General features: G+C 36.0%; 1 pseudogene; it reads right to left on the bottom strand.

Annotated features, from left to right (window-relative positions):
* The window catches only part of LOC109065736, a 104119-nt pseudogene extending 88769 nt beyond the window's left edge, over nucleotides 1–15350 (bottom strand).
* Nucleotides 15351–15888: the final 538 nt, after the last annotated feature.

Below are 15888 nucleotides of genomic sequence, written 5' to 3'. Positions count from 1 at the left end.
CCCATCTTGAAACACTTCTCATCCATCTGAATAGAGACTCGATTTGTAAGAAATGTGAAACAAGCATCTAGATTACAGTGATTGCCCACAGAGTGCTGTAGACACTAATGAGTTTTGCTCATATGGCTATGAAACGGTGCATTTTATGTTTGGAAGCTTGACTTTATAACAGTTAAGCCTTGTCTTATTTCCTTAATGATTTCAGAACTCTTTTCATGTTCTGCTTAGCCGGTATTCATATTCCATTTGCAACACTAAGGTGTTCTTCACTTCACTAATAATCAAAACACACACATTTTTAAGAGGCTGAGAGGAGACAGAATCTCTTGTCTCATGAGAGAGTCAGGGAATTGATAATTATAGAGTATATCCTGCATTCTACTCCTCCCTTGAGTTTCTTCCCCCTGCCATAAGAATTTAAAAGTAAAATAAGCCATTTAGTATAAAATTTGGGCTTTACTGAGTGTTACAATTAAATACGGACAAGGAATGAGATGGATTGTTGAATCCACCTTGTGGATGAAATAAATGCAAATGATTAATAATAGAACAAAAATAACATACTGACAACAGCCATAGGTGACTCATCGCTTAGTCCTTTGTTACAAAGAAGGTTAGTTAGGCAGTTGGCCAGGTTACCTTGATATAAGTGGCACAAAAAAACAAAAACAAAAACAAAAAAAACAACAATAGTTAAATGGTTGTATAATCCCTGATACATGATATGCATAACCTGAAATGTTCAAAAGAACTAAGAATGAAAGGATATGTACTTCAGACTATTGTTCTAAAGCATTATGGGTAATTTTATATAATTACTGTATGCAGCTCAAATCCATTTTACTTCTGAAATGTGACATTTCCAAATGCAACAGGATATTGGATGTGGTTAAGACAGAATTACATTTTTTTTTTTATTAATAATTATTTAATATATATACAGTATTTCGTCTCGTTTACTTGGATGTACGTCATTGATTACATTGCATGAGTTTCCACTACTGGCAGAACCCTTGCAATGGGCTGAATTGGAACGTTCTAAGCCCTTGTTTACTTGGAATCTGCTTTGGAGTTGGTTTATTGTTTACATTTGTCCCCTTACGAATTTGTTTGGTGCAGCATTCTATATATATATATATATATATATATATATATATATATATATATATATATATATATATATATATAGGTATGCTTGGGCTGTTATAAATGTAAAAAATATATATATATATATATGTAAAAATATATATATATATATATTTATATATTATAGAGATGTTTGGGGTGGGGATAAATTAAATGCAATCTGTGATGACGTCATAGTCGTGTTGCATTGTGGCCTATAGAGCCTGAAGTGTGCATATGAAGCAGACTCGCTCCCTCGGTCAAAATCGAGGGGTCATGGGTAAGTCCATGTAAACTTCCCTCGAGGATAAGTGCTTAGGGAAGTTTGCGAGTGCTTGTCTAAAAGTGAACTGGAACGCAGCCCTACTTTTCCTTAGTTGCTCTGATTAGATTATTCTGTTCACCTGTGTTCGTTAATCATCTCATTAGTTCCCTCGATTAGTTTCTGTATAAGTTCTCCCTGTTCTGTTCAGTCCTCTGCTGGTTATTGTTTGATGTTATGACTGTTTGATGCATTTTCCTTAAGTTTCTTCTGTGGTTTTATTAAAGGACTGTTATTTGGAATTTTCCATCGTCTTGTGCTCCTTACAGCACCAACACGTGACAAACATATATATATATATATATATATATATATATATATATATATATATATATATATATATATATATATATATATATATATAATTATTACATTATAACTATATCATATATAATAATATTAATCATTACATACATAAACTTTTTTAATAATACATATCATCAAATCGTCCACAATTTTTTTCATATTGACTTTAAAAGTTGCTATGCAATGGTTTGCTTGCAGTTTCATGGTCTCTCTAAAATACAAACACATGCACACTGTGAACTGGTTATCAGAGGATCAATGTAAACACGATTTCCTTTTCATTTTGCCATTGCTTTAATTCAATGACATGCTGGATTTAGTTAGTTTTCTTTTGTTTGTCACATCTGACCGGTAAACAGCAGCAGGCCTTTGATATGTTAGTGCGCCCACCTCCAGGGTCTCAAACCATATGGTCTATGTTTTCAGCATGGAGATCAGTGTGTGTGTGTTTGTGCTTATGTGAATGCTGAACATCCTTTTAAAATCCCAGGTGTTCCTCCTCATCGAATATGTTGCCATGGTCACTGAGTACACATGAACACACCCCTTACCCCATTATCCCCTCTCAGGTTATCCAACAGTATGACCTCATAACAATGAGAGGCAGCTGCATTAGCTCCATTACTCCCGTGGTAACTGCAGGAGTGATTAGATTGGATAGGTTGATGTAGAGCAATTAAAGTGTATCCTCTAAACATCGTAATGTTCTCTCTATGTCACCATGACAATGTGTGCCAGTGCTGAGGCTCCTACACTGCTAACCTCATGACTGATAGCATACTAACATACTCCTGCTATTTGTGCCATATATGGCAGAAACAATAAAAGTAGTATGCAACATATTATTCCAAATTCAGCTGAAAGTATGCTATGTAAAGTGAAGTGACGTGTGGCCAAGTATGGTGACCCATACTCAGAATTTGTGCTCTGCATTTAACCCATCCAAGTGCACACGCACAGTAGTGAACACACACACTGTGAACACACATCCGGAGCAGTGGGCAGCCATATTGCTGCGGCGCTCGGGAAACAGTTGGGGGTTCGGTGCCTTGCTCAAGGGTCTCACTTCAGTTGTGGAATTGAGGATGGAAGAGAGCGCTGTACATTCACTCCCCCCCAACTACAATCCCTACCGGACCTGAGACTCAAACCCACAACCTTCGGGTTACAAGTCCGACTCTCTAAACATTAGGCCACGACTGCTATACTATCTATACAAGCAGATTTTTAATATACTAGCATATATTATGCACTAAATATTATTTCAGCCATATCCAACAGAAACAGAGTAGTATGCAATTTTGACATTTCTAAATCATCTGAAGTCAAACGGGTTTCCTTTTTGGGTGAACTACCTCTTTAAATTTAGATTAAGTCACACTAAAGTCCCTTTAAAGTCAATTCACTCGATGACCATCTTAAGAAAGCACTCAGGCAGCTGTTTTGGGTCAAGTATTAGAAATAGCAAAATCACATACACTTCTGAATGGTATCATACACTTATGCTAAATATCTTACATTTTGTTACGTCTTGAGCTAAATCTTAAGCTAAAATAATACTAAAAATATATATTTCAGGCTGACCGAGCCAATGTGCATGTGCACAGGCTGAGCACAGTCTCACAACACCAACCACTTTGGTACAAAATATACATACCTTCAATGTAAATGTTTTTCAGTCATCACTCTGTTGTTCCTAAAATATACATAACAGATAGCCTAAACTCTGTTGATCTAATGCAGTTTGTTTTCAACACCACAGCTGGCATATCTAGCATGACGTATTGAAAATCATATCAGTGTTGAATATCAAAGGTGTGTAGTGTAATAAACAAACAGCCTGTCACTGGAGACTCTCCATAACTAATGTTCTTGGAATTAATGATTGAGCAGAATTTGATTAGAAACCTTTAATGAATCATTCACCTCTGCTCCTCCATCCCTCATTCTTTCCTGTCAGTCCTTTCCTCTTCTTTAATTATTTGGAAATGACTAATTTCCTCCCTGTAAAGTCTAAACTATCATGTTGTTAAACTTCGAGTTACGGCTATTTTACTGCTGTTGGCACACGCTGTCGCAGCTGGAGCGCCCAGACTGCAATAAATACAGCTAATGACTCTCACATTCAGACACTTCCCTTTCTCTGTTCATCAACTGTTATGTGAAACTCTGATTCACAGAGGCTAAATAAAGTACAGTAGTCCAGTTTTGTTATACGGTCTCTTTATGCGCTAACAGTAAAACAGCTACCGGCTACATACTGTACATACAACCTCAGATCCACCTCGCACCTGCCTGTTGCTGGTTACTATAGCAACTGACAAAACACAGACCCTTGTCATTAAATCCATGGGTAGTAATTTACTAACACAGACACACACACATGCTAACTAGAATACTAGATAAAGATAGGAAAGCCTGGATTGTATTAGTCGGTTAAAACATTACTTGCATCCCCAGTGCTTTCCACCACTGGAGTGGGGGTTGAGACATATGGGGGGAAGGGAAGCTTATATGTTTGAACAGACGACTAGAAAAAGTCCATGTTGTAGGGATGAAAAAAAATTTCACTAAGCTAGAGGTTAAAACAGACTCCTGTTGACTTCATTAGAGCTGACCTAAGCCCTGCACTCAAATAAGAGTGAGGTTTACACATTTAAATCACATCCTCATCTGTTCAGGATAGTTTTTCAACATGGTCTGTATAAACTGTTGATCTTTGCAGTGCATCCTCTCATTCAAGTGCCAGTCCTTGATGTGACTTTCCTAGTGTGGATGCTGGAAGCGCACAATTCCAGCAAGTGCTCTTCCACAGAGAGCTGTTTTTCACAGAGCGGTGTCTCTGCTTCCCTTCATGCTCAGCGGAGCGTCGCATTTGGTTTTGTTCGACAGGAGAGTCAACATCCCATGTCCATGGCTTTTTTTGCTCTGTTTACCAGTGAGAGAGATGGAGACAATAATGAGCAGGAGAGAGAGAGAGCTCGTGGGATAGAAGAAAGGCTTTCCAAATGTCACTCAGTCAGAATGCAAGAATGTATTTTATGAGTTACTGTAGAATAAGGGGCTTCAAAATTTTACAATTTAAAACATGTATAGCTGCACAGACAGCCAAGCATTTCAAAGGACATATAAAATTATCTAAAATATACTGGATAAAGATCAAGCTTGAAGCAGCTACTTCAAATTGTTTAGTATTATCCATTGGTTTAGATACTACAATTAACTATTTGAGTGCTTTAATGATTCTTAACAAATCAACAATTTTTTACTTCAACACAAAGTCAACACAAAATGTCATTCACAACCCATTTTACTTCCCTAATGTTACATGTTTTAAGTAAAACAGAATATTCAATGAGAAAAAAGTATGTTGGGACTTGATTTTTTTACCAGAATGGCAAGACAGTTGGTGGGAAGGAACGAGGAGCGGAGTAAATTCACTGTAAATCAAGGCTTCACAGGGTTCATGGTTAGTATGTGCTTAGACTACCCGCTAAGTCAAAATTCACTAAATTAATTTTTAAACAATTTCTTTGGCGCAGTAATACTAATAGCAGAATGGTTGCCAAGCAACACAGAGATACAGTGGCACAGTAATACTGATGGAATGTGGTCACAGGTGTATGTTCATTGAGTAATTTACAATGCCTTTCGAACACAGCTCAACCAATCATAATTTATCATAATCTAAACTATCCATTTTATAAATTAAATAAAAAAAATTATTGTGAGTAACATATACTGACAAACTGTGAACAATACATTTTAATTTCCTGTTGACTTCAACTGATATTGTGACAGAGTGTCAAAAGTGAGTTTGAGCAAAAATGATTTCTGAAGGATCATGTGACACTGAAGACTGAAGTAATGATGCTGAAAATTCAGCTTTGCCATTACAGGAATAAATAACAAAATATATTATAAATAAATTTCTAAATATATTAAAATAGAAAAGAGTTATTTTAAATTGTAATAATATTTCACAATATTATGGTTTTTATGTTTATGTTACTTTATTTTAGTTTAGTTTTTATGTTTATATTTAAACATTTTTTTTTAAATCTTACCAACCCAAAACGTTTCAATGTTTTTACTCCCAAGGCACCAGCAGGCTACCATACATCTCAGCTCCCAGGTACAATAAGTTAACTCTGGAATACAACAAATCGTAATACATGCAGCTAATAATAATACTAAAAGAATGTTCTAGTCTGAATGTACAGCAACATTTGTTCATCATTTATTTACGCTCTGCACACTTATAAGACTGCCTGTCATTGTTTGTGCATCCTTTTGACTTTATGATGGAATGTGCCTATTTGTGTGTGTGTGTGTGTGTGTGTGTGTGTGTGTGTGTGTGTGTGTGTGTGTGTGTGTGTGTGTGTGTGTGTGTGTGTGTGTGTGTGTGTGTGTGTGTGTGTGTGTGTGTGTGTGTGTGCTGTGTTCCCCAGGTGCCCACTGGGCTCATGTTGATTGCGTGAGAATGGTGGTCTGGGGTTTCTCTCTGAGAACAGGTTCCCGTTAGTGATCAGTGAGCCCGAGGTAGAGAGACAGACTGCTTTCATGTCCCTTAAGTCTCTGCCTGTCTGTCTGTCTTTCTCTCTCTCTGTCTTTCTTTTCATGTCTTCTAGATGTTATGTTCAGTTTATGCGCAATGCTGCCTGTGTTCCTACAGGAAGTCTCTGCCTGTCTGTCTGTCTTTCTCTCTCTCTGTCTTTCTTGTTTTGCTGAATGTTTTTTTTATGATGATGTATAGTCATTAATACACAGCATTCCCTGTGTTTATAAAGTAGACTTTTTGTCATTTTGTTTCTTTGTTTATGTCATGACAGATTTATATGGAAGTCTGTTTACGCTTTCAGAGCAAAAAAAGGTATTTGTGAATTCATATTTCACATAATTTCTCACAATTGTAACTTAATATCCTATAATTGTAATCATATTTCACATTTGCATCTTTATTTCTCATAATAGCGACTTCGTATTTCACATTTGCATCTATTTCTTGTAATTGTAACTTTATATCACACAACTGACTTAAAGGGATAGTTCACGCAAAAATGAAAATTATGTCATTAATGACTCACCCTCATGTCGTTCCAAACCCGTGAGACCTCCGTTCATCTTCGGAACACAGTTTAAGATATTTTAGATTTAGTCCGAGAGCTTTCTGTTCCTCCATTGAGAATGTATGTACGGTATACTGTCCCACGTCCAGAAAGGTAATAAAATAACATCTTCAAAGTAGTTCATGTGACATCAGAGGGTCCGTTAGAATTTTTTGAAGCATCGAAAATACATTTTGGTCCAAAAATATCAAAAACTACGACTTTATTCAGCATTGACTTCTCTCCCGGGTCGGTTATGAGCGCGTTCACAACACTGCAGTTTAGTGATATCCGGTTCGCGAACGAATCACTCGATGTAACCGGATCTTCTTGAACCAGTTCACCAAATCGAACTGAATCGTTTGAAACGGTACGCGTCAACAATAAGCATTAATCCACAAATGACTTAAGCTGTTAACTTTATTAACATGGCTGACACTCCCTGTGAGTTCAAATAAACCAATATCCCGGAGTAATTCATTTACTCAAACAGTACACGGACTGAACTGCTGTGAAGAGAGAATTGAAGATGAACACCGAGCCGAGCCAAATAACGAACGAAACATTGACTCGTTCTCGAGTCAAGAACCGTTTCTGTCGGACGCGTCCGGTTCGAGAAGCGAGGAGCTGATCACTGAGAACGAGTCAATGTTTCTTCTCGAGTCAAGAACCGTTTCTGTCGGACGCGTCCGGTTCGAGAGGTGAGTAGATTATTAGTTTTTGATATTTTTGGACCAAAATGTATTTTTCGATGCTTCAAAAAATTCTAACGGACCCTCTGATGTCACATGGACTACTTTGAAGATGTTTTTATTACCTTTCTGGACGTGGACAGTATACCGTACATACATTCTCAATGGAGGAACAGAAAGCTCTCGGACTAAATCTAAAATATCTTATACTGTGTTCCGAAGATGAACGGAGGTCTCACGGGTTTGGAACGACATGAGGGTGAGTCATTAATGACATAATTTTCATTTTTGGGTGAACTATCCCTTTTATATTTACAACTGTGACTTCATATTTCACTTTTGCATCTTTATTTCTCACAATTTGAACTTTATTTCTCACAATCCTGATGTAATATTTTACAATTACTTCTTTAGATTTCCTATTTGCATTTCTCAGAATTTTAACTTCCTTACAAATGTGACTTAATATTTTACAATTCCGAATATTTTACATAACTGTCACTTTATGTCTCATTCTGTGATTTAAACACATTTAAACTACATCACAGTTAACTTTTACATCACATGAATTTCTTACTCTGATGCAAAAATCAGGCTTCCACAGTTTCACAATCAATATTTTGATATGAATATAAAAGTACTTTCAGACATCCTTAAAGGGATAGTTCACCCAAAAATGAAAATTCTGTCATCATTTACTCACCCTCTTGTCGTTTCAAAAGAAGATATTAGGAGATTGCTGTTATTCAAACAGTTGGTGGTTGCCATTGACTTCCATAGTATTTTTTTTTCTCCTGGAACGACACGAGGGTGAGTAAATGATGACAGAATTTTCATTTTTGGGTGAGCTATCCCTTTAACTTGAACCCATTTGGAAAGGATGTCGTTCTTAATCCAGTAGTACTTAATAATTGAAATATTGTTCACTAATGTTAATTTTTCATACCTTTAAGCTATCTAAAACACCTGAACACTGCTGTCTACCACATATATGTGTAAATGTATCTTCAAACCTTCTTAATTCACACTGAAACTCTTATGCATATAGAGACTGTTATGTAACAGATCACAGAAGGCAAATGGATGTGTAATCCCAGATTACAAACAACCAACAAAGCAACACATGGAGGGGTTGTATTGGTAATGTTTTTACGCTGCTTTATTCAAGCACATGCTCACAAACACCCGTTTGTGCAATAAACACACTCACCATGGAAACACATGTATCTGTGTGTGGTTTGCTCATTACTACTATAAGATGTTTGTTAAATCCAGACATGCAAATATGCACAAATGTTTCCACTCAGTACAGTTTGTTTCAAAAACTTAAATAAATAAATTGAATAAAATAAAAATAAATAGAAATATAAAAAGTAAATGCAATGAATATGCATTCGTCAGAAGAGCTGTAATGTAGTGTTTAGTGCATGTGATGTGATGCTCATGTGGAAGATACAGGTTCAAAGTATGGATTCAAATTATGAAATAATAAAAAAATTAAAATAACAATTAATTTAAAAAACTACAATTAAAAAACTAATGTAAAACAAATGTATTAAAAACAGGTCATTTGCAAATAAAAAATCATTTAATAAATCATTAAAAAATATTACAATTCAAAACAAATTTATTACAAAGCAAACCATTTGCACAACCTGAATTAACAAAAGTATGAATGGTATTTATCGTTTACACCAAGAACAACCACATACTTAAACATCTATTCATATCAAAAGAGTTTCAAAAATTCCTTTTCAGTCTGTGCTAGTTCCAGAATTTTCTGCATGGACTTTCAATAATGTGGCTCTCATACTTGCAGCTGACCCAAGATCAGCCAGCATTTGATTGTGCATCCATCTTGGCTATCACAATAGCAATCTTCCCCCGGCCTACACGTAAAGATCTTCAGCCCACAATGCTGACCTCAGATCAGGCCTATCCCACTAGTAGGGCTCTTAAGGCCATTTTGGTGCATCCGTCTACACTACACATTAACTGTAAGAGGCACCTCAGCAGACCATTCACAGACAGAGAGCTCTTATCTGGGTTATGGTTTGTCTCTAATACAATGGCCTTTCAGATTCTTGCCCTTCCAAGCACAAGAAGGGCGTTGAACAGCCTCTTTGCTCAGCAAAGGAAGTGGAAAAGAAAATGGATTTGTGGAGAGATATATCAGTACACTCGCTTGAATAATCTTCCTTTCTCTCTCCCTTAAAAAAGAGAAATAACTAAATCCTATAAAATAGGTATTTGTTATAACAATGCAAGACTCAAAAAGTGGAAACAATACTGTCATTTTTTTTTAAACAAGGACTGTAATTAACTCCACATCTCATGCATCTCAAGAATAGGCCCTGCAATTGAAATTGAGCAAATAATTTCTGAACACCTTGTCAAGACAGGCACAACAGATTAGTATCATCATATCACCTCTGAAAATGCTGCTGTGTGGTATCATGGTGCTATTATTCTCTCTGTAAAGTAGATTGTGGTAAATGATGTCATGCAATAACTCAATCAACACTCTTGTAAGGGCATCATATTACACAGCTAGCAGCTTATGTCTCGAAGGATCGTCTGAGGACAACTTTCACTGCATGCTTACAATTTAGATTATTCTCATTTCTTGTCCAATGTTACAATATACTTATCTGAAGGATGATCAGATCATGCTGAATAATAATAAAATCCCTTTAAGACAATTAATTTGACTCAGTGGCCATCTTGGTATTGCTCTCGAGCAGCTATTTTTCGGTGACTCACACATAGCTCCTAGCTACCTGATTGGGGAAGGGCTGAAATCTTAAATCAGTAATAAAATGTCAATAATAACAATAATATTACTGTATAAATTATTTTTCGGTGCTTTTAAAAAAAATATATATAAATCATGCTAGACTACTTCCAGTCCCACAATTGCCATATAGAGTGCAAAAGTAGAGTTCCAGAAGTAAAAATCCCATTCATTTTCTCCGTTGTGCAATTGATTTTTAACAATAACTGGTCAACCATTCAAGACAGACCTACTGTGAGCTACAAGGTTGTTAATCGATGGCTTTTATTTAATCCATCAGATCATGTTATTTTAACTTATTTTTAAATAATTGTGTAAAACATCATAATTCCTGGTGAAAACTACATTACCCATGATTCTGCAAAAAAAAATTGTGCCAAGGGAGTTCAATGTGTCAACCCACTATCTATCTATCTATCTATCTATCTATCTATCTATCTATCTATCTATCTATATATATATATATATATATATATTCACATACTTAAATGTATAGTTTTATATTCCTCCATCAATTATAATTCAATTGTCTTTCGCAGTGCTTTATGGGACTGTAGTTCTTTCGTCTACTAAAAACATTAAGCACACAGTCTTAAAGTTTGTAATGGTGCGATTCACCTTGTATCTGGTAGATTTGGTTCATGACTTATAACTCTTTAAAAAATACTTTTTTAAAAGTCATTAGCGGCATAATTGACTGGGCATTAGATGTGCACGTGTGCTCACTGTAACTACCTTCCCTGAACAGTCTTTCTGTTGTGCCTGCTTGTTTGTCTCTAAATGTATGTGTATTTGTGCTGGTCTGTCTGTTTGTGTGTGAGAGAGTGAGAACGAGAAAGGAAGGAAGAGAGAGAGAGAAGACATTGTAGGAGATTTTGTTAATAGCCTTCTTAATTAGGCTGTCCATTCAGTGTGTGGGTGGGTACACGCCGGAGACAGCGAGCGGCAGCAGCGTAAGACATCTGACATGGTCCTACTGATCATTAAGAATGTGACAGCGTGCACCTTGTCATCATGACTAATCAACCGACTAAACTACCATTTCTGAAGCAGACAGCAACAAGCACCAAGAAGAGTTTCCATATTTAGTTGGCGGCATGAGCAGGTCCCGCGTTAATAAAAACAGCAGATTTGCTTATAATCATAAGACGGGTGAATAGGCATGTCACTGCATCATAATTAAAGCAAAGACAGAGGTAGGGGAGGTAAGCAAACTCTAATGTTAATTTTATATTTCCACAGTACTTAATAACAACAACGACGACTATACCCAGTATTTTATTATACAGCAAAGCTAGCAAAAATCAGTGGATTTATAAAACTTTAAATACATTAACCGCTGATACTTTGTGAAAATGCATAATCAAAGTTGCAGATAGGTATTAATAATCTGTCTTTGAGGGCTGACATTATAACATGAGAAGATGGTCAAGTTTACATCCTCACATCTAACTTATTTATACAATATATAATATGAATATTAATAGTAATAACCAACATGAAAAATGAGCTTCTTATTAGCTTCCAACTTATTCTCAAAACTCAAAAACATACATACTGTATATACATGCAATTCGCTACAGTTTCAAGCTAAAATACACATTAGCTGCAGTAAAACACCAACATTTCTTATTCATTTTAACACAAATTATGATTACGGGGCAGATTAGCAAGTAATAAAGGCTTATTCTTACGTTCTGTGAAACACAAGGCACAATAAAAAAGCACTTGTCAAACTAAACTAAAATGCCATGGTTTCTTCAGTGAATTTTTATATCACGTTTGCTTTTGTTAACACTATGTAACGAGAAAATTTGTTGAACAACGGTAAACAATGTGACCGCACCTTATATGAATATCAATTGAAGAAATATAATGTGTCAGTGTGGCCATGGCAGATATCTAGCTAGAGATGTCTGAATAATGATTAGTGTAGACTATTATCTCTGAGCACAGAGTTGTGTTGAATTTCCTTCTACTCTCAAAGGAAAACTATCACAATATGTATGATATGACTGACCAGTGCACCTTTTATTGAGAAAACCAAGTATTGAGACGATTGAATGATTAATAATTTAATAAATAAAGAACTATAACAATGAGGAATATATAGTGTAACAAAAACTCAATTGTATATCTAAGGAAACCTACTGGTTCTTGATGTATTGTCTCACATGAGTCTCATCTGTGAGGACACAACAACAGCTAGAGAATATCTTCCCACAGAGACTATTTTTATTGTCCCAAGGCACTGGCTCCGAAGACAATAGCAGCAAGCAAACAAGCCCCTGGGTGCACAACCAAATAAGACAGACAAACTTGTTTTTGACCTTAGATTGTATGAAATTAAACTCACAGTGAGTCTTAAAACGAGGCGGAGCTGAAATTCAAACAATATGTAATGTACTGGCTCTCAAATTTCTACTTCACAGTTGTAAATTCTCCAAGCTGAAGCTACTACTGTATATATGATAAACGTTTTTGAATAAGGCACTCATGGATATGATGAACACTCATAAATTATTCAAGATTCTGACATAAAAGACAATTTCATTCTGTCAGAGCTCTGCCTTTGATTCCAAGCCAGGAGAAAATGTCTCAAACACAAACTCTCAATCTCTCAAACATTGTGCTAATGAGGTACAGCTGCCTGTTTGTTAGTTTTCAAGATTAAAGAACTTTGGAGCTGTCAGAAACTTGGTTTTGACTTATATTTGATAAGCAAAAGGTCTTAAATGAACTAATATTAGACAAAAGCATGTTTTGCATACAACTCTACATTGCAAAGGAGAGATAATGACAACTAGTCAGACAGATTTCATCATTCTTGAATAACAATCAAGTACTTTTTCTCATAGGATCTGAGGGAATGCCTTGTGGTATTGCTATTTTCACAAGGGATACATACACCCTTGTTGATAGAAATCTCTGGAAGCAATGTTGCAGATGGTCTTCTACCATCTTCAATGGTGGTTTTAAGGTTTGTATATTGCCAATAGGGCACTGACATGTTTATGACATCCGTTATGTTCATAAAGCCAACTTGTCAGCAACATTGCCCTGAACTCTCAAAAACCATCTGGATTTATGCATCTTTTTGATATCCTTAGACAGCAAACATTCAAAGTTACATAAAGGATATATCTTGGATGTCTTGAATGGTTTTCCTAAAGTAAGATATTAAACAAGTGGCCTTGTGTAAGTGTGAGACTCTAATAGTAAAACATTATCTTGCTGGTAATCTGTTTTGGCCACAGTAACACGCCACCTAAAATTAATATGTTTTGGCCACAGTAACACGCCACCTAAAATGCGCACTCAAGACTTCTTAAACATACGATAATCTGTATTTTATAACTCCACTTTTCTCTTCAACATGTTGCAAACTCAGTCAACAGATGTGTGCTAAAGCAAAGCTGATAGAAGAACATGCTAGTTATTGGAAACATCTGACAAAATACGGTTTTGGAAAATGTGTCACCAGTAAAAATATTTTAGACATTTATGGCTCCTTGTATCTGTAGGAAACTTTCATTGCATTTTATAAACATTTCTTTCAGGCAGTCTTGCACATACAGTATACAATCATTATTTTTTTGATATCATGGTGAAGGCATTTGAGATGTGAATGGTCTCAATTTCTTAGTAAAAATACTGAAAAGGACATCTCTGCAAGTGCTCAAGAAAAATGAAACAGCACTGTAAACAAAACTGTATGTTTAACACTGTGTACTGTCTTTGTACCTTTATCTACCCTCATGTACCTTAAGATTTAATTTTTGGTATTTTTGTTAAAGTATGCGAGATGGGTAATGTTTATATTTTTTACATTATATATATATATATATATATATATATATATATATATATATATATATATATACATATATATATATATATATATATATATATATATATATATATATATATATATATAAATAATTTATTTTATTTTTTATTTTATTTTTTGTTAATTAATTTATTTATTCTTTATTTTTTTTATTTGATTTTTATATATATACAACTCTGAAATTTAAAATTAAAGCATAATTTTGAGTTCTATTGCATTGGAAAATAGGAATACATTTCCTGGTGCATTTAATGTTGATTCAGCTAAGGACTGAATCAATCATCTCTACTACATGCTACAATTGTGTTTTTGCACAGCCAGAAGAGTGCTGCTCACCAATTCTTCATTTCAACAGCAATCTGTTGCATGTGACTTTGCCCTCTTACCTTTTGCTGTCGTCTCGCCATGTCGGTCGGCTGCTTCGCGTTAAACGGATAGGCAATGCAGCGCATCACAAAGACGTAAAGCTGAAGCCTCTTCTTTTTCTCCTCTTCCTCCCTTTGCATCTTTTCCAAATCATCCTTTTCCTTCTCGATCGCCACTGAGGGGCTCGGGCTCGTTGGTCGGGCATTAGCGCTTCGGCTTGGCTGTAACCCACCAGAGCTTTCGCTGGACCTGCTTGGAGACACCCGAGGACCACCAGCCGTGGGCGCCGCCACCACTTTGCGCTCTTCTTCCACAACCTCATCCGCCTCCTCCTCGCTGGAGGATGGGTCCAACATTTTAATGTAAGTTCTTGTTTCTCTGAAATCAAAAGAGACAAATCAAGGGGCGTCTTTTTTAGAAACAAAACATCTGTAACTCGCTTCAGAGGACGAAAAAGTGCGGAAGACGCTTATTTTTCCAGTCTACAGTCCAAACGCGACATCAGAAGTGTCACTTACCCTCAGCGCGAGTGAAAAAGCTGCTCCAACAGCCAGCAGTCGTCCACCGAATTAAATTATTGCTGCTTACGTGTTTTTTTCGTTTAACTATCCGTTTACCATAGCCTGATTTAATGGAAGATAACACGGGGAGGATCGGGGAAACAATTCACGGCTGCTGTTTTGCTGGTTTCCTCAGGCAGTCTTTCAATTTAGTACCGAACGGCACCGACAATGTACTGACAATGAGAGCAGCACGCGCTGAGAGCTGACCGTGGTTCTGAACTGAAGCTGTAGGGGGAGGGGCTCATTGACGTGGTTTCCGTGACAGCACAGTAGCTGTTTCTCTCGCTCACGATATTCACCACGCTTAATCGACCCTTAACAACTACAGCAGTTCCTGAAACACTAGACAACCAATTTTGTGTTTTTCGTATTAGAGTATAGAACTTCAGGAAATTATCCACGATTTCCTTTTTACTGATTTTACTTAGGCTAATCCAGATGCACTGTTTTTTGTGTTTTCGTTTCAACCAGTTGTGAAATCATTCCATATAGGCTAGACAGTAACATTGTACAAACAAAAAGTCATTATAGTAAATTTGTTTCCATCCATTTAAATTGAAATGAATTTATTTGTCATTTCTACTAGATTTTATGATATTATTTTATGTTTAGGGAGTCACTGGGCCTGCTCCAAAACCCACACTTGCGCTCTTTGAACTTGACCACTTGTCTGTATGACATATTTCTGGTATTTAGTCCCAGTGTTAAAATAGGTGTGTAGACCGCAAATGTGTATTTTGATTTCCCAATGGGAAAAACAAT

Source organism: Cyprinus carpio, chromosome A11, assembly GCF_018340385.1.
Source record: "Cyprinus carpio isolate SPL01 chromosome A11, ASM1834038v1, whole genome shotgun sequence".
NCBI classification, from domain to species: domain Eukaryota; kingdom Metazoa; phylum Chordata; class Actinopteri; order Cypriniformes; family Cyprinidae; genus Cyprinus; species Cyprinus carpio.
The sequence above is the reverse complement of the archived record's forward strand: the minus strand, read 5'-3'. Positions and strand labels throughout refer to the sequence as shown.